The sequence below is a fragment of the Parasteatoda tepidariorum genome, chromosome 6 (assembly GCF_982258835.1).
Source record: "Parasteatoda tepidariorum strain Cologne lab strain chromosome 6, Ptep-v5.0, whole genome shotgun sequence".
Classification (NCBI taxonomy): domain Eukaryota; kingdom Metazoa; phylum Arthropoda; class Arachnida; order Araneae; family Theridiidae; genus Parasteatoda; species Parasteatoda tepidariorum.
The window spans coordinates 20,186,349-20,210,033 of record NC_141760.1 but is presented as its reverse complement, the minus strand read 5'-3'; the positions used below and the strand labels follow the sequence as shown (position 1 = coordinate 20,210,033).

Sequence of the window (23,685 nt, the reverse complement as noted above, 5' to 3'; positions counted from 1 at the left end):
TCTTTATTAAGTTGTTCGTTAAGGAAGGCTTTGCTAAGGCTTTATGTTAATGAAGGATGTAAAATGAAATTTTGGTTTAGAGCTTGTTTCGCAAGCTGGTCTTCCTATTCATTTTATTTTATTTCGGTGTAAGATGGGACACAAACAAATGAGAGAGATTTCACTGTCTGACTTAATTTGGAAATTTGGTCAAGAAGAACAAGCGAGATTCTCGGAGATTTCCGGGTGCCTTTTGTGAGAGACAGAAGGATCGAACGGCTGACTGTCGGGAATATTTTGCGAAAAGGAGCACCAAAGAGTTATTAACTATCTTCTTGAAGGGATGATAGGTCAACCCCGGGTGATTTTATAAAGGTAATTGGTTCTAAAAAATTAAGTAATCAGACCTTTGATTATTGTGTATTGGGGAATGAGCATGAAAAAGTAAAACTCTTCCGCAACAGTCAGTTGTTAATCAATGGACCATAAAAATGTTGGTTCAACAGTTTCGTAACCAACGGCATGGTGCTAGTAATAATATAAGCTGCGCACCGGCCGTCTTTACTTACTAAGTACCTATCAATCTGAAGCTGGGTGGACTACAAGGAACCGTGGGAAAAACAACCATTTATCTGTATAGTTACTATGTTTTTCTTTGCTATGGTATTTCAGTATCTTAACCACTGAGCGATTGCTGCTCGATAATAATGAAACCATTTCGTAAAAAATTATTTAGTGTAGCTCAGAAGATTTATTTTAAAATATAATAAATAACGCATTTACTTACGCATTTTTAATTTTAGTTAACTTTCTTTCTAGAATTATTCCTTTAAATTTGTGATGTTTGTTGTTGTTGTTTCTAATCCCCAAGAGGTCCATCCAAATTAGACCAATTCCATAAGTCCAAAAATGTCCAGGAAGTCCAAAAACAGATGAGGTTTTGAAAAAACCTCGTCGATCTTAAAATCGATACAGTTTAGAATATGCTCGGGCGAAGCCTGAGCAGTCCTACATTTAGTGCAAAGTCCAAAAGTCTTTTGCCCCTGAACATACGAGAGACACCTCAAGTGACCACTTGCAAAGCGAGATAAACAAGTCTGCTGGCTTCTAGGTCCCTCAAAAAACAAGGCACTTCCAGGTCGTTTTCTGAAATACCAACTATGCGGAGGAGGAACCCTCCAGAGGTCCATAAACATTTTTTTGCACTCTGAAAAGACCTCGTTGAAAGTGGAAGGTAGATCTGGCTGTAGAGGTTCCAAAGAAGCATCTTTAGCCAGTGAGTCCGCCATCTCGTTACCTTTGATTCCAACGTGTGATGGAATCCATTGCAAGTGTACTCCAAAGTCCGCAGAGAGCCTGAAGAGCATCCCCAAAATTGAAGCCGCAGCCCTGTCTCCAACATTCCTCCAGTTGCTAAGGTGTTGGATTGAAGATTTGCTATCCGTCAGTATCCATATATGCTTAAAGTCAGGCTCAGCAATATTCTCAACATGTCTTAGGCCATTTTCAATCGCAATAAGCTCAGATCTGAAAACTGAGCAAAATTCAGAATTTCTAATTTTGAGACTCAATGTGTACGTGGGTGTTTTAATAAAAACCCCACTACCTGAATGACCTTCGTCGCTCTTGCTGCCATCTGTGTATAGTTGTAAAGCATCTGATGGTATTTGGCTAATAGTTTCAAGAGCCATTTGTTTCATAAATTCTGGGTTGTCTTTGCTTTTATAGGCCGGGTACAACAGCTCCGTATGGAAATGGATACCTGAAAAATCAGTAACAGGGCTAAAACGTGACCTCAAGGAGTGAGGCTCAATTCGGCCGGGATATTGCAAGTCTACAAGATGAATTGAAACAGCCAAAGAGAAGGGACTGTTTCTCTTCAGTCTATGGTTATTTTTCCAATTTTTGAGATAGTAAGAGGTTCTGTTCTGGTCACCAAAGCTGATGAGCTTATTGTAGTATTTCTTGAGACTGGAGTTCCTTCTCATGTATAACGGTTGGAGGTCAGATTCAAACAGAACAATTTTATCTGGACAGCTACGCCTCAAACCTGTAATAATTTTTGCAGCACTAATTTGGACTCTTTCTTTGGACTAGTTCAAATTTGTGATGTTTAAAATATTAAAGAGGTTTCCAACATTGCTTTTTACATAAATCGTGTCATGCGTCAGTTCAGTTCTAGAATCAACTAAAGATGTAATTAATTTTTCATGGGTAAAGAATAAATCCTTATAATTATAAATTGCATTAACTGCTCTTTTATAGTAACGATTTTATCTAGGAATTTAATCCAATTAACAATAATGTTTTTATATTAATACCAGAAACCGTTGCTATAAATGTAATTAAGCGTAAAACCACTTTCGTCAAATATACTAATACAAGTTAGAAAAGTAACTTTATTTGGGGAGAAATACATTTGACAGGCAAAAGTTGATGCAGTTCTCGATATAGAAAAGGAGTTTCGTCTAATTATAACACTGTCGACATTTCTACACCTTTATTTCGAAAACAAGGCACTTCTTCAGGTACAGAAAGAGAAAAAGCAATTTCCCGCCTGTTTCCTCTCTTGTCAACCCCATCGCAAGAGAAATATTTCCTGAAAATAATGATTTCCTGTACAAAGCCCTTTGTTCCTGATGCCCTTTCAAGGAATGTTAGAATTTTCCGGGATCGTGCCTTATTCTTTTTCTTTCAGCAGCACGTGGAGTTCTTGGAATTTTTCTTCTGCGCTCTCGAACGACTCATGACTCTAGAAAAGTTCATTTTAATATATTGCAAAAAGCATGACTGAGATGTTTACTTAACGGACAAAGAGAAGCATACTTTCTCACCTGTTTTGTATTTTATGAATGTTGTTATTAAATGTTCCTGGAGACATTCCAGCGAATCGGTATTTTTTTTTCTTATAAAAAGTATCGATTCTTGTCAAAGAGAATTCCTTTTATTGGTTTCCAGGGATTATGTTGAAATAAATAAGTTTACGAGATTTTTGATGTAAAAAATAAGAGGAAAAATACAGAAATCGACAATAATCTATCTAATTCATAAAATTATATACTTTTGTCTTTCTCGAAAAAACAATTTTTTCCCCAAATAGATAGATAATTTTTTAAGTAAAGCATTTTAAAACTTCATGCTAGTTGAATTCACGATAAAAAGACTAACCTAAAATAGTAAAAATCTTGTGCCTGCATTAAAGGTGTGCTTAGATGAAAGAAAACTCGCTAGAAACACAGCATAAAATATTGATTATTTTTCTTCAGATACATCGAAGATATATTGAAAAATTTTTTCACATTGCTCTCGAACGCCATGACTCTAGAAAAGTTCATTTTAATATATTGCAAAAAGTATGACTGAGATGTTTACTTAACGGACAAAGAGAAGAATACTTTCTCACCTGTTTTGTATTTTATGAATGTTGTTATAAAATGTTCTTGGAAACATTCCAGCGCAAAAAATATCGATTCGTGTCAAAGAGAATTCGCTTTATTGGTTTCCAGGGATTATGCTGAAATAAATAAGTTTACAAGATTTTTGATGTAAGAAAATAAGAGGAAAAATACAGAAATAGACAATATTCTGTCTAATTCATAAAATTATTTATTTCATCTTTCTCGAAAAAGCAATTTTTTCTCCAAATAGATATGCCATTTCTTAAGAAAAGCATTTTAAAACTTCATATTAGTTGAATTTACGCCAAAACAACTGAAGTAAAACAATGAAAATCAAGTGGGCCTGCGATAAAGATGTGCTTAGATGAAAGAAAATTTACTAAAATTTCTTATGAAATATTAAATCATAAATATTTGAAAATTTATAGTTACTCCACTTATTTTATGATTTGTGATGTAAATCTATGTTTTTAGTCGTTGTTCATTTTATTTGATGGCAGAAATAGCAGTAAAAAGTTTGACGAAATTTCGAAGTTAACTGCAGAGTTTTTCTAAAGTAAATCTTTTTAAACGTTTTTAAGAAACGCTTGCGAAACTTTGCGAATATAATGTTTCGCGTAGGAAACGGTATTTATTTTGTTTGGTAATGGTATTTTTATTGGATGCAATTATTTACTATTTAAAAATGAACTACGCTCTACCAAGGAGAAATTATTATAAAATATTCGCGACTTTTTCAACTTCCGGGCCAAAAAACTTGAGGTTAACTAATATTTATAGCTTTTTAATCAAGTGTAGAATTGTTAGTATAACTAAAAATTGTGCGTAATTTGAGAAGATAATCTTTTTTCATTAACATAATTTTCATTACAATTAAGAAAATCCTTATTTGATATTACTATAATGAACTAAAAATAAAATGCTAAAAACACTTTAATAAAAATACTATATATTTTAATAGTTAGTTTTGCGTTTTTAAGTTTTACTATATAAGTGCAAAATATTTCTGAAACTAAATTGCTAATTTTGAACACATAGTTATAATCTTAAAATATGATAAATCTTAAAATATGATAAAATCCGATGATATATAAGGATTTTAAACATTCAATGATTTTAAATTATTATTTTCGATTTCCGAAATGTAAGATTTGTCTCGAAAAATGCAATTTATTTGAAGCTAGTTAAACAAATTATCAAACTTAAATTATTCCATTGAAATTATAATGAGTTATGCAGCGAGTGTGAGTTATCCAGTTACAAAATACCTATACAAAGCAAGAAAAAGTTAAAAAAAAAGAATATGGTAGCAGAATGTATTACAAAGCATATTAAATGAAATATAAGGCATTATCTTACTCCAGCTGTTCAAATATCTCTTATTTTTATCGTTAAAAACGCTGTTCGAATGCTTCTATTTCTATTCAGAATTTAATTCAAATATATGATATTTGTAGTTAGTTTGATGTTTGCAATTTAAGCACGAAATAGCAACCTCGAACCTAAAATTAATCAAGAATCTCGTTGTTTTTGTTTCACTAATTCAAAACCTATATTAATCTTCAATTGTAAAGAATCAAAACTATTGGTTGAATATTTTTAAAAAAAATTCATTAGAAGTATTTGGGATAATTTTATTATTGCTGATTCCAACTCTTGATATGAATTTATTTGCTTAACAATAAAGTTTAAAGTTAAAAAGCATTATTTTCTCAATTATTTCATTTCAATAGCTTTCTTATTTCATTTCATTCAACTTTTTCGATAGCTGTTTTTTTTAAAAAAAAAGTCTCAATGAAACAATTTTTGAATTTCGGGATAATATACCGAGAATTACACCAAGATAATTTTAAAAATTCTTCAAAAAATGAAATTAAATTTTTCTTAAAGAGAATCATTATTTTTCTCTCTAATTCAAATGCGATAGGAAAAAGCGACATATTTTTTTTTCAGGAAACACTTTTTGCGTTAACGCATACAGCGCCCCCTTGTTGTTACACTGTCAACTACTATAGTTGGGTAACAATTGAGTGTATTGTTGAGAGTCTTAACTGCTGGTTAAAAGCATAGTTTTATGTGTTCAATTGAAAGTAGGAAAGTAAAACAATCAGTAAATGTTTTGTAATTCGTTTTTTTAAAATAGATAATACTCTAGGAAAATTTTTAAAAGATATAGAGTGTTAAAGAAGACAAAAATACATTTTAATCACATTTAGAGTAAGTTTCGTTTAATGAATTTTAATTCTCTCTCTTTCTCTTGTTCTTATCATGTTAATTTTGCAGACATATTCATAATATATGCTAGAACTGATAAATGAGTAAATATGAGTAAGTGCTATTTCATATAGTTACTGCCCAAATTCCTTTCGGATTAATTATCATAATGGATTTTTCTTTTCGCTGTTTATGATAAAATATGTCATATAACAAAATGAAAAGGACAGGGTGGTATGAACATTAGTTAAAGCAGAAACATTAATAGCTTGATGATTGCTGATTAAAATTCTTCGGCTTTAATGCATCAAATAAACGTTTCCCTTTAGAGTTAATAGAGGGCTCTACTGTAACTAGAACACGAAGAATTTTTAGAAAAGATGGTGCTGTGACGTCAAAAGTTCCCTAAAATTTAGACAATGGGAGTAATAATTCAATATAAATTTTCAGCAAATGTTATTTTATAACCTACCAAAAGACATTGAAACTTATTTTACATAATTCTTTAAAACATTTATTCTAATTTCCTTCCATATTCTTTATTTTATGTATATATATTAGTTTTCTAAACATCATAGCGTTACACAAGCATATTTAAAATCAAATTGATTCTTTATATCCTGACATTTGCATGATATTTGAGCTTTCGGTGGAAGACTTTAAAATTTATAAGTGAAAACATTTAACTCGAAATAATGCTTTTCAAAATGAATAAAAGAAAAGTCAAGGGAAAACCCTTAACGTAAAAATAAGTGTATTTTCGATAAGTTTTCTTGATCTGTGGCTTTCGGGTTTTTATATTTCTTCCTTTCGAACATTGTATAATTTTTCTATTAAGGAAAAGCACTTTCCGTTTATCGAAAATCGAGGATTTGGATAGATAACTGTTTACGTCTGTGAGTCAGAACTTTGAAATAATGATTTTCTTGACTATATGTTGACATGAGAAGAAGAAATGTTGTCAAAAGAAAAATTCGATATTGGATTTATCCCTTAGTTTTCTCAGAAGTTCTGGTTGTTTTGAAATTGGTTTAGCATCGATAAGTAGCTATTTCTTTTTGATTTTGTTAGTAAAATTTTGACATCCAGTGTATAGTTATTAGTGCAACGAGGTCACAATAATCTTCTGTGCATTTGATTTGAATACAAATAGAAAAAAAAACTACCAAAAAAAGTAACGCTATGCAAAATAAATGAGCCAAAATAAATCAAAACCTGCCAGTTTGTAAAATACAGAAGTATTCTTGTTGAGATTTGAACCTTGTTGCTCATGCAGTAGGTTGGTGGAAGGGAATAACACCTCACCCAAAAGAAATAGCGATTTTCTTGACTATATGTTGACATGAGAAAAATAAATGTTGTCAAATAAAAATTTCGATATTCAATTTATCCCATAGTTTTCTCAGAAATTCTGACTGTTTTAAAAATTGGTTTAGCATCGATAAGTAGCTATTTCTTTTTTATTTTAATAATAAAATTTTTGCATTAAATGCATAGCTATCAATATAATTAGGCTGCAAGGAAAATTTATAAAAAAAATGTCTACTTTATTTTTCTGCTTTCATTTAGAAAAAAATAATCAATTGCAACGCCATGCAAAATTACAAACTTAGACTTGTCAAAATCTGCCAGTTTATAATCGAAGTATTCTTGTGACTCGAATCTCGTTGCTCATCTAGCAGGTTGGTAGGGAGAAGTAACATCTCACCAGAACGAAGGAATGATTTGTATTTCTGCTTTAAATAATATTCTGAATTGAATACTTGCACTTCAAGAAGAAGACCATAGATACCCACACATGTGATCTATGACGTCAGCGCTATCTGATCACTTCTATGAAAAATGGTGTGTTAAAGCTACAAGTTAGAATATTAATTAACATGAAGATAAGTAAATGCAGAACCGTATCACGCATCGAATTAATAGAAATATAATTCTCTTACTTTACTTAAATGTATTATTTATTTATGTATTTCATTGTAACTATGATATATTTTTGTTTTGTGCACCTGGCAACTTCGATGCAAAATTAGTTTATTTATGTTTTACATGGCTTCATGTCTGTCTTTATGTTAATTAAGAAATATATAGTGAAAGAATTGAAATCTTTGTGTCAGAATATAAAATTTACCATTTAAGAGGATTGATGCATGACGGGCTTGGCTCACTCGAAATAGAATGGAAAGAGCAATTTCTAACATAAATAAATGCCATGTTTCAACAATCAATCCAGATCGCGATGCCCACACTACGTCAGGTATCCCATTCTTGGATATCAGATTATTGGTAAAGTGCATATGCTTGTGAGATACTTAGACTGATATATTGCTCCTTTGGTGAAACAATGACGTAACTGATAGTTACGTCATTGTTTCACCAAATGAGCGATATAATCGTGACACTAACTGTGCTCTCTCTCTCTCTCTTACTGCTCCCTGATTGTTAGCTGATGTGGCAGATTTAATGGACTTGATTTCGTGCGCTTGATTTCATGAGATTAAGTCATATCTTTAGTTATGTTTTTGGAAATTAGTTTAGCTTAAAATGTTTACATTTTTTAAATAAATTAGTTTATCCTGTCTACCGTCTGTGCCCCTTTTGATATAATCGTGACAGAATGACTGATGATAGTTACGTCAGACAAGTTACGTCAAGCGTACGTCAAACAAGTTACGATAGTTACGTCAAACAAGATAGTTACGTGAAACAATGACTGATAGTTACGTCATTGTTTCACCAAATGAGCGATATAATCGTGACACTAACTGTGCTCTCTCTCTCTTATTGCTCCCTGATTGTTAGCTGATGTGGCAGATTTAGTGGACTTGCTTTCGTGTGCTTGATTTCTTGAGATTAAGTCATATCTTTAGTTATATTTTTGGAAATTAGTTTAGCTTAAAATGTTTACATTTTTTAAACAAATTAGTTTATCCTGTCTACCGCCTGTGCACCTTTAGAAACCTTCTGATTCTGTTGTGTGGAGTTAAAGGCCTGAAAGTTTAAATTGATAGTGAGACGAGATTCTATTGATCCTATAGCCTAAAACTCTTACCTCATGCCGAATTCTTGACATTCTTTCTATTGTTGTTGTTGTAGTTAATTTACGTCGCACTAGAGCTGCACAATGGGCTATTGGCGACGGTCTGGAAAGCACCCCAGAGGATGATCCGAAGACATGCCATCACAGTTTGGATCCTCTGCAGAGGGGATGGCACCCCCGCTTCGGTAGCCCGACGACCAGCGCGCGAAGTCGAGCACTTTACGGTAGAGCAGTTTAACGAGGATCAATACCGCACACCCTCGGTCCCTACGCAGACTGATCCAAGTGGTCACCCACCCGCACACTAACCGTAGTCAGTGATGCTTGACTTCGATAATCTGCTGGGAACCGTGTCTTAACGATCAGTCCACTGCGGGACCAAGACTCGAACCCAGAAGGAATGATCGGCAAAGTGCGGTAGCCGCAATCTGGAAATATGGTCCCCATAATTTGGTCAAGAGAGAGATGCAAAGTTTGGATCCCTTAATGTCAATTTACTTGCGTACTAATAAGTGAATAACGTATTTGCGTATTATAAGAGCGTATTTATAAGTGTATAACATTAAAAATAGAGGCCGGGATAGCATGGTTGGTAGAGCTATAAGAACCTGCATAGGAAAAAGTGAGTTCAATCTTAACCGGCCAAAGGTTCACTGTGTAGTAAATGGTGACTGATGCACGTTAAAACAGTAGGGTCACAAAATCCTCCATGTTCTTATAACAAATCATTATATCGTGTGGTACTGAAATAGAAATTGATCGGTTTCTGGTTCAGGTCAGAATTACGATCTGTGGATGAATAATTGGATGTATGAATGGGTTCACTTTATAAACGGGCTCCGACGTGTGTGTGGCTGAAGTCGTATTCTTGGTCATAGATGGCGCCACTGAAAAGGAAAAAATGCACCCTCTGCCTTCCCATAGTCGCTTGGTTTCACCAAACACTCTTATTGATATTTGGCAAGTTGCGTTAGAAGCAATAATTTTCAATATTTTTATTCGATTCTTTTGTGTTAACTTCATGGTACAATTTTATCAATTAAAAATATTTTTAGATTTTTTCCGCTTTATCCTTATCAAAAAAAATACTTATTAAAATATAAGGATTTATCCTCATTGGTCAGAGTTTCTAATTACAATGAAAACTTATAAGAAAAATAAGAAATTCACTTTTTTTCTAAAATTTTGGATAGTCTTAAGGTACACAGAAATCTTATTATTCGTGGCTAGATATTTTGGTGTCATGACTAAAATGTGAAAACAATCCTACAATATGCAAACTATACTAACAATTAAAATTAAAATGTATAATTGGATTTATCCTCGCTAGTCAGAGATTTTAATTAGAATGAAAAAAAAAATTATAACTAATTCATTTCAACTAAACTTTTGAATAGAGCATGGATAAACAAATTCTGATAAAATTATTACACTGTTTCATAATGACATTTCTGGTAGAAAAAAAACCGTAAGTATTGTTAATAAAATCACATTTTACGGCATTTAAACCATTTATTTGGTAATTTCTCCTGGTCGTATGGCAACAGCTTACCGAAAATTCTGATTTCTTAAATTATTATTCTGGATCTTTCTCTCAATCAACAATTTAAAACAGTAAAAATACATTAAAATGAGAAGTAATAACTTGTAACAATTTATTATTATATTTATTAGTTTAGTAACAATTTATTTAGTTTCAACTCAATGTTTTCGTTAAATTTCTTGAAAAAAAAAAGAAAAAGAAATCAGTGTCCTTTTATTTAATTCGAATTCGGTGAATTTTGTTACTCTTCCTACAGCAGAAACAGACATTTAGCAATACATACAAAATTGAAAAGTAAATTTAACTGAATAAATAGCTTCATGCCAGGCTCTAAAAAATATCATGATAAAAGTACTAAATGTTTCCAAATTTTACCTCATTCACTACCTAGCGTATGGTAAAAAAACATTTATATGGTAGAAAAGCCATGTTTTTTACCACTTACCAAAGCGCTTTGGTAAAAATTACACAGCTTTTTGATGTTCCCATAGAGCCAGAAATATGGTAAATTATACTATATTCTAGGATATTTGTCTTGGTTTTATTCTCAATGTCTTAAAGCACATAAAAATCTTATTATTTAGGGCAAGTGGATCTTGTTTCATTGCCAAAAACTAAAGATAATCCTACTATATGCAAAATATGATAAAATTAAAATTATCGTTTCTTATGTAATAATTAAAAAAACTGCAAAAGAGATAAAATTACTGTTTAGTTAAATTAATGAAACTTTTTTAAAAATATTTTATCACATTAAGTTTACTTTCTTCTAACACACAAATTCCTAAATATAAATCGCTTTTTCTTCCAATATTTAAAGCTCATGTCTCAAAGGGATAGAACACGCGTGTATAAATTGCTCTATAGAAACAAATATTCTTAACCGAAAGAATACCAAATATATGACTTCTGATATTTCAGTTTTATAATATTCCCTCTTGTATTATAGAATATTAGCATTTGCAGAACAGTAGGCTCTAAGCTACTTATGTACAATATCCTTATTCCTCAGCAAATAATTGTTTTCTCATATCAGCGTCTTATCTTTTATCATCATGTGACTGGTTGGTAAGCCTGGTCATATTGCTCAGACAAAGACCAGGGCATTTTGTTATCAATCACAAATGTCCATTCGTAGCTCGTTTATCATCATTATGCATCACGTAATTGTTTTTTAGGATATTCCCAGAGAATACTAAACATCAATTCTAGTTAACTGCAGTATACAAATAAGAACACCAAAATGCAGGTGAATCCACTTTGGTTTAAGTTCCTTATTGCAATTAAATATAAGAAAAATAATTATCAGATTAATAACTAATTTCAATAAATAAATAACTTACATATAGATAACAATTTTAATATTTGTTTTATTTTAGTTCTTATACAGAGAATAAAACGTTTGAAAAATATATCTTTGACAAGCTTTTAGCACAATTACATGCAAAATTATCGAAATATTTACAAAAGTTTCAGGAATATCAATTATTTTTACGTGAGTGGAAATTAAAGTTACGAGAATTTAAGAATCATTCACAAAAAAATGAGTCAATTCATAAGAATTAATTCATATTATTAATGTAACATAGGTTAATTCCTTCTATATAAATCTCGCTGAAAAGTGGCGAATACTTTAAAACCTCCAAAAAAATCTGCAAACTGTGGATCAAATTCAGATTAAAATAATTGCAACTGCCCTTGAGTTATTAGAGTACCTGCAACACTCAAACATACATAAACACTAGGAAAAAAAATGCAGTCAAAACTATCAGAATACGGTAAAATTTACAGTATCTCTGGCTCCAAAAGAAAACCAGCAAGCACGGTAATTCTTACCGAAGCACTTTGGTAATGAGTTTGTAAAAATTAGCAATAAACTATTGTTTTATGATAAGCGTTAAAATTTTGTAAATGTGGTAAAATTTGATAATTTATTATGATTCCTTAGACCATGGCATAAAAGCCATTTATTCGATTAAATTTAACTTCAGTTTTGTATTTTTTACTAGATGTGTGGTTATCAGAATTAAAATTTTGAAAACCAGAATTTCTAGTAAACCGTTATAATATGAATGGTAACCTTTACCATATTTATGGGTTAAATATCGTATATGTTGGTTTTATTAAGTAGAACTATGTTTTTGTTTTTACCGGAAATGTCATTATTGTAAAATAAGGAAATTTTACCAGAATTATTTTCTCCGTGCAAGCACACTTTCAATTTTATATCTATTCTGAGAAATATAGTAAGTTTATCTTTGAAAAATGAATTAATAGCTTTTTAATATTTTTCTTGCTTCTAAAATTTATTTATTTTTGAAGTATCTGTTTTTATTGAATAAAAAATATTAAAAAAATTGAATTAATAAATATTAAATAAAGAAAAATAAAAAATATCAAAACATTCCACTATTTCCACTATTAATGGCTGTAAAAGGAACTGAATCTTGACAGAATTTTCGTTTATATTTTTAAAAAAACTCTACTGAAAAAAAAACAAGAAATAATATGGATTTTTGAGAAGAATTTTATTAATTGTTGTTTCTAAAAATTTCAGTATAAGTTTGTTAAACGTCATTGGATGTATCTCAAAGCACTACTTAAAATCAAGAATTACGCCATTTATTCCTTTTTAAAGTAGTTAGAGGTAACATTGTGTTTTGAGTTAAGTGTTTTAATATTTGAAAAACAATATCGCAAATCTATACTTGTATTCTATGCATCACATTATATGTTTAAAAACAAGTTTGTTTTTATAAGGGACAAAGAAACTCTCTGAATTTTGAAATAAATGCATTTGTAATTATGAAAAATATGACCTTTAAAATCAATAAATAAAAAGCTCTTTGTTTACTGTTGTTCCAAAAGGAACATAAAAAACCGTACCTCATTCTTTCGTTATGTTTTCTTCAAATTCTCAGAAGACTTATTTTTCTGAAAAATAAAGTCTTCGGTTGGACGTGTTAAAATGAGAAATTCTTTTTTAAAAAACCCCAACTGTTTCTAAAGAATAATAAATTGTATTTTTCTTTTCAAAGCTTTTAAAAGTCAGGAGAAATAATATCCGGCTTTTGGGAAAACTCATGCCAGTTGAAAGATAATAAATAGAAAATTTCTTTTGTTTTATTTTCTTTTGAAGTAAATGATTTTTTTTCCCTCAAAGTATGTTTTGTTAATATTTAACATTTTCGTTCAATATGCTCGTATTTTCTTGAAATTTTTTTTAAAAAAATGTGTACTATTTGAGACATGTGTGTTATTGCTTCATTCTACAAAAACATTTTTGAGCTTGTTTCTAAGGCTTATAGTTTTTAAATTGGCTACGAAATGGTTTAAATTTAATTAAAATATATGTGACACTCCAATACATAAATATATAGTTAATGTCCGAAAAAATATAAATACTAAATTTTATTCAAAAAATAATATTTTATTCAATAATTGGTCAGTGTGTATATACACTGCCCTACAATAATGGAAGATATATTTTCAGTTTATGACATTTTTTTTTTAAATTTCTCTAAAAATACCTAGAAAATCATTTTGTAACTTTAGTTTTAGTGATTTTTCATACTTAGCAATAGGGTTTCAAGCTTAAGCAGTTTAAGTGACCAACAATAAATTACGAACAAAAACAAGTGTTTTTGAACCCCCTATGCCAGAAGATCAAGTAATAAGCTTGTAACTTGCATAGATTACTTTGGAAGCTATTATTAATATCTGCACAAAATTTCATAAATGTCTCTTAAATATTTATGGAGATCTGGACATTTCTATAAAAAAACTAATTTTTTTGTCTTATATTTTTTTGGCATAATTTTAAAAGTATTAAATAAAATTAAACAAAATTACAAATGACAACCAAAGTATGTAATCGATAAAAATTACAATCTAATTGTTATATTTTTAGGCATAGGGAGTTCAGAAATGCTTGTTTTTGTTCTTAATTTATTTCCAGTCTCTCGAAACTCTGAAAGCTTTAAACTTTATGAGAATTCTCAAGACGTAAACACGTCTTAAGTTACAGAGGAATTCTCTAAGTTTTTCATCAGTAATTAAGAAGAAAATGTCAAAAACTGAAAATGTCTCTTCCATTATTGTAGGGCAATATATGTGTTGAAATCAGAGAAATTTTTTTCTGGAATTTCAAACTCCAATAAGAGTTTCAGTCGCACAAGAGAATGACTCCAAATTTAATATAGAACCTCAATTTTAAGCCTAAATATTTTTAAAATGATTTGTTTGCAATCAGTGATTTTCTTCTTCCAAAGCGTCAAACTCCATTAAGTGTTAGATCAAACAAAGTTATGATTAAGAGTGCCCAATATAGATTTTTGACATTAAACAAAACTAGTTCTGTAATTCAAAATATAAATGAGTTGAAATCAGCGAAGTTTTTTTTACATAGTGTCAAGTTTTAAAAGCGTTTTGATAAAACAATTAGAAGTAGTACTTCATTTACGTCGCTAATGCGACGAATGAATTGCACAATGGAATTCGAATTACACTATTGCTGACAGTCTAGGAAACTTTGATATATATAGAATTTTATTTATAGAATTTGAATATAGAATAGAATTTGATATACAGAATAACTTTGATATATATAGAATCTTCAGAGTTGTTTCAACCCTGAATATTAGCTGAAGACGTGTTATCCCAATTTCTAACGTCTGCAGAGGGGATTGTTACCCCACTTTGGTAAAACAAAGATCCGGGTGTGAAGCCTAGCACTTCATTTTAGAACAGTTTGTCGAGGGCCGATACCGCACAGACTCGGTCCCTCCGTAAGTTCGCAAGTGGTTCTCCACCCTATCATTGGACTACCCGGGGAACTTGGCTTCCGTAAACTACTGGGAACCGTGTCTTCCACTATGGTACTTGATCAGTCCACTATGGTACTTGATTATACAAGAAAATTATTACAAACGCGTCATAGAACTTTGTTATTAAGCTTAACCATTTCTAAAATGTCAAAAATTAACTTCCAGAGTATCAAACTGAAATAGTTTTGTCGGGTAATCAAGAGAAAAATATTCCAAAGTGTAATATAGAACATTAATATCTTGCCTAAATACATATAGAATGAGGTGTTGCAATAAGCATTTCAACACTGAGTTTCCTGTTATTTTTCAGAATTTAAAATACTAAGATTTCTGCATAAAAGTTTATATTATATTAAAAAATATATAAAGGGTGTTTATAATTAAAGTTATCTTTCTCAAACAAATACAGAGCATGTGCCAATTTTGATGGATTTTGAATGAATTTGAGATGCACGTTACATGGGTCACGGGAAAAGAAATCTGGTCCAAATTTTCGACAAATATTATTCGAGAAAGCAACGGACAAACAGAAAAACACTTTTTATGTGTATATGTTCAATGCGTATTCCAATTCTGCCAAACACGCGACTGTAGCATAGTTTCTCGCTATCTAATGCTGCAATTTAATTTGTTAAACTTATTTTAAATGTAGATTAATTTGAAAAAATGCTTCCAGCTTTCATCTTATTGCACACTTTTAACAGTCCAGATTTTCTTTCTTCCAAATCTAATGATCATGCTTTTCAGTTTTTTTTATTTTGTTATGGCATTGGGCTTATAACGCTTCCAAATTTCATTAAATATCTTTTTACGTGAAAAATGACATCTATCGGTAGTAATATGAACTGTTTTACTGCAGATTTCTTTTTTCTTTGAAAGATCCATACTGAAGAATGCACCAAGTTTCATCGACATCCGTAAATAGAATAACTTTCATGATAACAACCCTGATCAACTTATGCAAAACAGCAATAATTGTAAATGCTAATTGCAAACACGTTTATAATTGAAACCTTGACTAATGACTACTTGTCATCACGATTACGAATTATTTGTTACTAAACTCGAATTAAAAAGATGATGCTCATTTTTTTAAAGTGATAAGACTTCGTAAATTAGATTAGGACAAAATTCTTTCAGAATACTTTTCTTTATTTAAAGAGAATAGATCGATTTTTACATTAGTAGACTCGTGTTTTTGGACCGATATGGGAAAAATAAAGTCTACATTCCATCTTTTTTTTTATCCACTCTAGAACTTCTAACGGAAGCGTAAGAGCATGATCTATCATGAGCAAATATGGAAATGATAGCATCTTTCTAAGACGAAGATAAATGATAGGTGATGAAAAATAGGGAAATTCCTCCCTTATGATCAATATGCACTTAGTACTTTCTTCTTCAGATCTAAGCTTTTGCAGAATTTATTCTATGTGTATTATGTGAAACAGTTTTGTCGTGCAACTATGGTATGCAACTAAAAATTATGTATGTTGTTGTCTGTTAAATATAAAATGTAAATGAAGAAAAACTAAATGATAATTGACTATTAGTTACAAAGCTGATAAAAAAAACAATTTAAAATAAACTTTTTATTACTATATTAAAACGTTACAGTTAAACAGTAATATCGCTTAAATTCGCTGATATATTAAACCTCATTAACAATCTTGGCATCATGAATGCTGTTCTAATTTATACCACATAATCGTGCATCTCAAATGTAATAAGGTTCAAAATCTTTTTATTAAGGTTGAGAGAGTGAAATTTTACTCTTTATTAAGGTTGAAGAAAATTTTCATTTTTTATGGGTTAAGATGCCGATAACACAGTTTAACGTCATTTTCTAAAGGATTTAATTTCCTCAATTTTTCCGTTGTAATGTTATTAAAGGTTTCTTTATTTTTTTAATTCTTTCTGGTATATGTTTCTGCTGGTTTGGTCATGTATTAAAAACAGAAGATACGCAAAGTTAGTCAAAAAATGTCTTACCTACACTGCTATGCCCCAGGTCCTTGGTTTAAGTCCCGAATTCTAAATTAAATTAAATCCCGAATTCTAATTAAAAACTCATATCTCATAAATAAACAGCAAGGATTTTTCCGACTTAACTTATGATATGAGTAACTATGATAAGGTAGAATCTTGAACAACAAAAAAGGCCTTAGGTTCGTGCACAAAGTTAACAAAAAAGAGTTAACGATTAAAAATTAATCACATACTATTTTTTACATTAAATTCAGCATTAGAAATCCTATTACAAGCGCTCTAGGACTAAATGTCAAAAAATCACACCAATTTCTCGAAACCAAAGGTGGTAATTGTTTCGATCCCTTCGTCACTTTCTATTTAGGTTAAAATAAATGTAGGGTCGGTATAGCCTAGCTGGTAGAGCGGATGTGAGAGATCGTGAATTCGATCCAGGTCTGAGGGATCGTGAGTTTGATCCAGGTCTGAGGGATCGTGAGTTCGATCCCAGACTGCTGAAGACCTGCCGTGTACAAAATGGTGACTAATGCAATCTAAATCTTTCCGAGTCACAAAGTCCTCCAAGTTCCCACAATAATTCGATACCGCTGGGGGTAATGAATCAGAAATTGATCGTGTTTTAGTTCAGGTCAAAATTATGATCTGCAGACGGATGGATTGTGTGTGAATGTGTCCTCCTTTGAAACGAGATGTGACGTATGTATGTTTCTGAATCACACTCAGGGATGTTTCCCAGATCGCAGCCTATACCCCATTGTGCATCTCTAGTGTGACGTAAATAACAGTACAGTACCGTAAAATATAGGTATAGTACTAATTACATTTAGCTGTTAATGTTAGGTTTGTGAGAAAAGTACGAGTTTCAGGTGCAAAAATATTTACAAATATCAAATTCAATTTTTAATTCGATTTGAGATTTGTCGTAATCTCGAAAGGTTTGTAGGCTGTTGGCTTGTAAGCATCAAGATTTTATAATGACTCCTGGGCAAGGGGTTTTTATGCAATCTAATTTTTTAGTGATCAACCTACCCCAAACCAGCCTTGATGCGTTGCTTTATTTTTAATTGAAACAAAAAGTTTCATTTAATTGACTCAGTCGTTTGCAGCACAGATAGCGGATTTGTGCTTAAGTCATTGAGGGTCTCGGTCAATCAGACGTGCACTCATTCTCTTGGAGTAAACAACATTTAGGAACTGAATTAAAATAGTATTTAGCTCTGTAAGTACTTATGTGCTATTTAATTGTAAACGAAAATTCTTGAATGGCATCAAGGAGCAAAGAAATAATCATGTATAAATCATCCAGTTGGGAGTGGGACATCAGTAGTTCGATTGTGTTTTGTGTACGTGTAGTGTTCCCACTTGCATGGATATATAGTAAGGTGAATGTAAAACCTGTCAAAAGTGTTGTATCTGTCATCTTAGTATGACAAGCTTAAACATCAAGCCTGTTGTCGAACATAATTTCAAATGATGTGTAGTACTTGTTTTTTTCAAAAGCTCGACGGATTTTTAGTAAAATGAGGCCTACTTTATGATGACAGATCAGTTTTACTGTCATGGCACGCAGCCTTATTTTTTTGGTTTCTTATTTCAAACGGCCAAGGAAGGCGTGCCTCTTGCTTTTGATAGGTAAGTACTTCCTTTACGTCACACTAAAGCTGCACAATGGGCTGTTGGCGGCGCTACGGGAAACACTCATGAGGATGATAAGAAGACATGCCATCACAATTTTGATCCTCTGCAGAGGGGGTGACTCCTCCGCTTTGGTAGTCCGATGACCTGCACGCGAAGTCGAGAACCTTACGGTAAAACAATTTAACTAATACAGATACCGCACCCCCTCGGTCCATACGTTGGGTGATCAAAGTTTTTACTCACCTGCTTACTGGCAATAACCAGTGATGCTGACTTTGCGATTAAAAGCTGGACTCTCTTGCTTTTGAATTCGATCAGATAACATAGAGGTATAGTCGTGCGCTTTACAATTGTTAGATGAGAAGATTCCTAATAGTTAATGTCTGGTCATTAGATTTACTATTTGTTATTACGCCTTGTGGTTTTATTTGAATATTTTCATACCTTGCGATCTTCTATAAGATATGTATTTTGTCTAATCAGCGTGCAGTAGACTACCAATTAAACATATGGCATTGTGTGCGACTGGTGTAGACGTTTACAATACGACTCACAGTTTTAATTTATTGTTAGTAAACGCTGAAACCTGCGGTTGGTAATTATTCTCCTGTTGAAAAAGGAAGAGCAGGAGGTCATAAGTTCACGCTTTTATCTCGGCACGGCAAACCGGGGAAAAAATTAGAATGCGAAATGAGTTAATCGAACTTTATCTCAACGGATGAAAGCAGAGAAAAAGTTTTACTAATTTTTAAGAATAACATTAACTTAAAACAGCATGAAATGCAGTGAAACCTCTCAGAAGCAAGCCCCCTCTGTTCCACACTAAAATGGTTGCTAATGGAGGTTGGTTTTCTTAATGGTTACGTCCATTGATTTCAAAATGTTAACGAAGTTACGTGTTTTAATTTTTCTCAAAGGGTTTTAATTTTACTCAGTGTAATTTTCTTGGCGTGGAAAAGCTACTTATGTTGGCGTCAGGAAAACCAGATAAATTAGTTAAGGTTTAACTTCAATAAAAATAATCCCTAAGGATAAAATTATAAGTAAGAACAAAATGATCAGTTATGAATGATAAAATTATTTTTTATGTAAAAAAATATGCTTTTTATTGCTTTAAAAAATATCCTTTCTCTAAAAAAACTTTTTTTCCAATTCAACTTTCAACTCTTAAAATAAATCATTGATTATTGTTGTTGTTCATTTACGTCGCACTAGAGCTGCACAATGGGCTATTGGCGACGGTCTGGGAAACATCCCTGAGGATGATCTGAAGACATGCCATCACAATTTTGATACTCTGCGAGGGGATTGCACCCCGCTTCTGTAGCCCGACGACCCGCACGCGAAGTCTAATACTTAACGGTAGAACAGTTTAATGAGAACCAATACCGAACACCCTCGGTCCCTACGCAGACTAATCCAAGTGATCACCCACCAGCAAACTGACAGCAGTGATGCTTGACTTCGGTGATCTGCTGGGAACCGTGTCTTAACGATAAGTTCACTGCGGGACATATAAATCATTGATAGAATCGTCTTTAGTGCACTATGATTGCAACATAAGGTTGTAAACATTTTTCAGAGATCGTCAAAAAGTGCTCCTTAAGTAACAGTTTCGAATAAATATTTTGAATACATCTAATTATTTTTCTTGCTAGCATTTTTTCGCGTTTCCTTATTTCATATTTTTCGCATTTAGTGCGGAGATTTGTCTGTTCTCTGGAAGAGGTTCTGATTGGTAGATTTTCTTCAACACAAAGTTTATGAAAAAAATTCCATACCACCCAAAACTGGTCGTAAATAGAGGAGGTCGCTATATAGAGGTGGTCTTTCTTAGAGTTTTCACTGTATATTAATTTCTTTAAAGTTAAAACGTTAGACGTCGTCAGTTTGGTATATTTTGCGCATTCATATAAATAAACATATACATAATACTTTAGACATGCATACTTAAATAAAAACTCACATTTTGGGAAAAAGGGAGATATTACCATAATCCAAATCCTTCAACTATCTCTCTGGGCTATTTGATATCTCGACGTAACAGTCTGTGATCATTCATCATAAAATGCTAGTATCTATCGAAAGTTTCATGTTCATTCTTTCAAGAACTAAATCTGAATTTTTTTTTTCGTATGCACTACACTAGATTTAAGAGCTTTGCGAAGATTTGATGCGCTTCATTTTTTTTTTCCTTTTTATTTAAAAAATCGAAAAACATTTGAGTTCAAATATTATTTTGAAGATATAAAAATAGAAGAGACTCAAAATAAGCTTTATTTATTTATCTAAAAAAAATTGTTTGTTCTGAATTTGAGATTTCACCACGTGATATCCTCAACTGGAATATTTTGTGCTACCAAATTATGATCTTCTCAATTCAAAGTCAAATGACTTTTGGAAACGATATAAGAGGGGTCGTATAAAAATTAAATTTTTATCCATAAATGTTTCAGGAACCTCATTTCTTTACATTCTATTTTATTTCTAAAGGAATCAACTGCATTATAATTGATTTCTTCAAATTCTATATAAAGTTCACTAGCAATAATCATTACCTAACTAAATCATACAGAGATATTACCTATGCGTATCAATAAATGTCTTCCGAAAAAAACCCAGAAGATAGATGCTTGAGCAATAAAATAATGAATCATACCAATAATCTACATACAAATAAAATATTATAAAAGTAATAAATATTAAGTAAAATATTTTAAATTTATTTCAAGTTTGATATTAAAAATTTATTGATGAGTTATGCATGAATGAATAAAAAAAATTCACTATTCAAGAAAATAAATTGAACATTATTAAAAACTAAACAAATTAACGTTCTGAGTCTATTGTGACTTTTATAACCGTCGTAGAACAGTCGACCCAATTTTGTCTTTACGACAACTAACGTTCAACTCTGTAGCTTCGTAATTTTGGACCAATCCAGAAGACAAGGAAACTCCTGGATAAATACCCCCAGAGATATGATTTGCTATGGGAACATGGAGGACTTTGAAACTCGGCAGATTTAACGTGCACCAGTCACCTTTACTACACGGGGAGTCTTTGCCCAGCGAGGATCGAACCCACGACCTCTTGGACATCGGTCTAGTGCCCTACCAACCAGGCTCTCCCGTCCCTAAGGGTTATGTTTGACTAAACTGCTTCCTTGTTATATCAATTAAGTAACTCTGGGATGAAAAATTTTAATACTTATCAAAAGATAATAATTATATTCTACTTTGCTACATTTTAAAATTTATGATTACATATTAAAAAAAAGTTTTCATGGTGTTACAGGCGATTTTTGGACAAATTATCAAATTATTGATGTTTTTAATAAACTTTTCATTTAAATACTTCAAACTCAATAACTACTTCAGGCATTTTAAATATGATCAGTTATAGAAAGGAAATGTAATAATAAATAATAAGGATCGAAATATTATTGATTAGGAAATGAAATGTTGTGTAATAAATTTTTGACACCACACTATAAAATTTTCCTGATGTAACATACAGGAGATTATAATAAACAAGATTTGTAAGAAATATCAAGGATTCAACCAATCCTTGATGTTTCTTATAAACTTTTCAGTTAAATTTTTCATGAACTTATTACTTAATTTTCTATGTCAGCAAAATTTCCAAAATTCAAAAACGATTTAAAGCATTTTAAATACAGACCACTAACAAAAGTAAAATGTAATAAGTATTTTTAGTTTAATCGGAACTTGGTATATTGTTGATCTTTAGATATTAACGAATTTTAAAAATAAATTTAAACTCTTAAAGAATTTGTTCATTTATCTCGGTCTAAATACATATACAACCAGGATAATTTTAAAAGAAAACACTTACCTTCCTTTATATCAACAATCATTATCCAAAGGTTTTCATTGTATCAATTAATTTATCAATTCTGAATTTCTGTACAAATATCATTGCGAGGTTGGAAAAAATAATCCTCTATCTCTTGATAATGACCCGCTGAGTTTAGTGCTTGGGTCAAACAATTTTCTCGGCCATTGGAATTTCAAATGAACTCGGGCGGACGAGTTTGTTCTCTGCCTACCGAGGTAAAACTCAACTCACGCACTTACATGACAGAAGACCGCTGTCCATTTTAGGAATGACGAGATATTCTTAAGATTAAAGTTCAGAAATAACAAATTGTCTGCCTAATACGCAAATCTATAATGTAGAGGTTAAACGAGTACGTTGATGTGAGTTAAAATTTTTTTATTCAGTTAATAACATAAATGTTATTATAAATCAGAAAATTTTAAAATCAAATACAATCAATTAATCATTAAGGCATATAAATTAATCAATTAGTCATTAAAGCTTATAAATTAATTGGTCAAAAATATTGAATTTTTTTTTTTTAGTTATCACATGAGGAAGTAATAGAAATATACTTTCTTTTAAAAGTGATTTTGAAAATAGCTAAATCTTATTTGTTTATTATTTTTTTCTGTAAATAGCAACTCGTCAATGAGCGTTTTATTTTGGACATAACTCAAAATACGTTCTTAAGAAAATGGTAGCGGCTGGAAATGAGTATTTAAGAAAATGGAAAAATGCGAATTTAAGGAAATGGAAACTGCTCTAAAATGATATTTAAAGAAATGGATGTAGTTTATAATGCGTTTTTAAGAAAATGGACGCAGCCCAAATTGCGTACTTAGGAAAATGGACGCAGCTCAGAATGCGTATTTAGGAAAATGGACACAGCTCAAAATGCGCATTTAAGAAAATGGACACAGCTCAAAATGTGTATTTAAGATAATGGACACAGCTCAAAATGAACTTTTATGATGCAATTGACCCAGAAATTTAACGACGTATCAGGTAATGTGTTGTATAATGATCCATTTTGCACATGGACGTAGCATTTGATTCCGATTTTTGAATTTTCTCATAAGTATTGTTCATTTTTAAAAAATAAACTGATGAATCAAAACAAATTAGCTACGATATGTCATCTATTTTCATAAATCACATAATATAGCTTTTAAAATTAGCATTTTATTTTTACAAAAAAATACGCCTTTAAAA

General features: G+C 31.3%; 1 long non-coding RNA gene across 1 annotated transcript; it reads right to left on the bottom strand.

Moving 5' to 3' along the window:
- Positions 1-2,364: 2,364 nt before the first annotated feature.
- LOC107437379 (uncharacterized) lies at positions 2,365-22,894 on the bottom strand. The gene is made up of 3 exons (XR_001583234.4): positions 22,486-22,894; positions 3,383-3,493; positions 2,365-2,731 (listed from the first exon to the last, which is right to left on the bottom strand). It is a non-coding gene; the product is annotated as an uncharacterized LOC107437379 (long non-coding RNA).
- Positions 22,895-23,685: the final 791 nt, after the last annotated feature.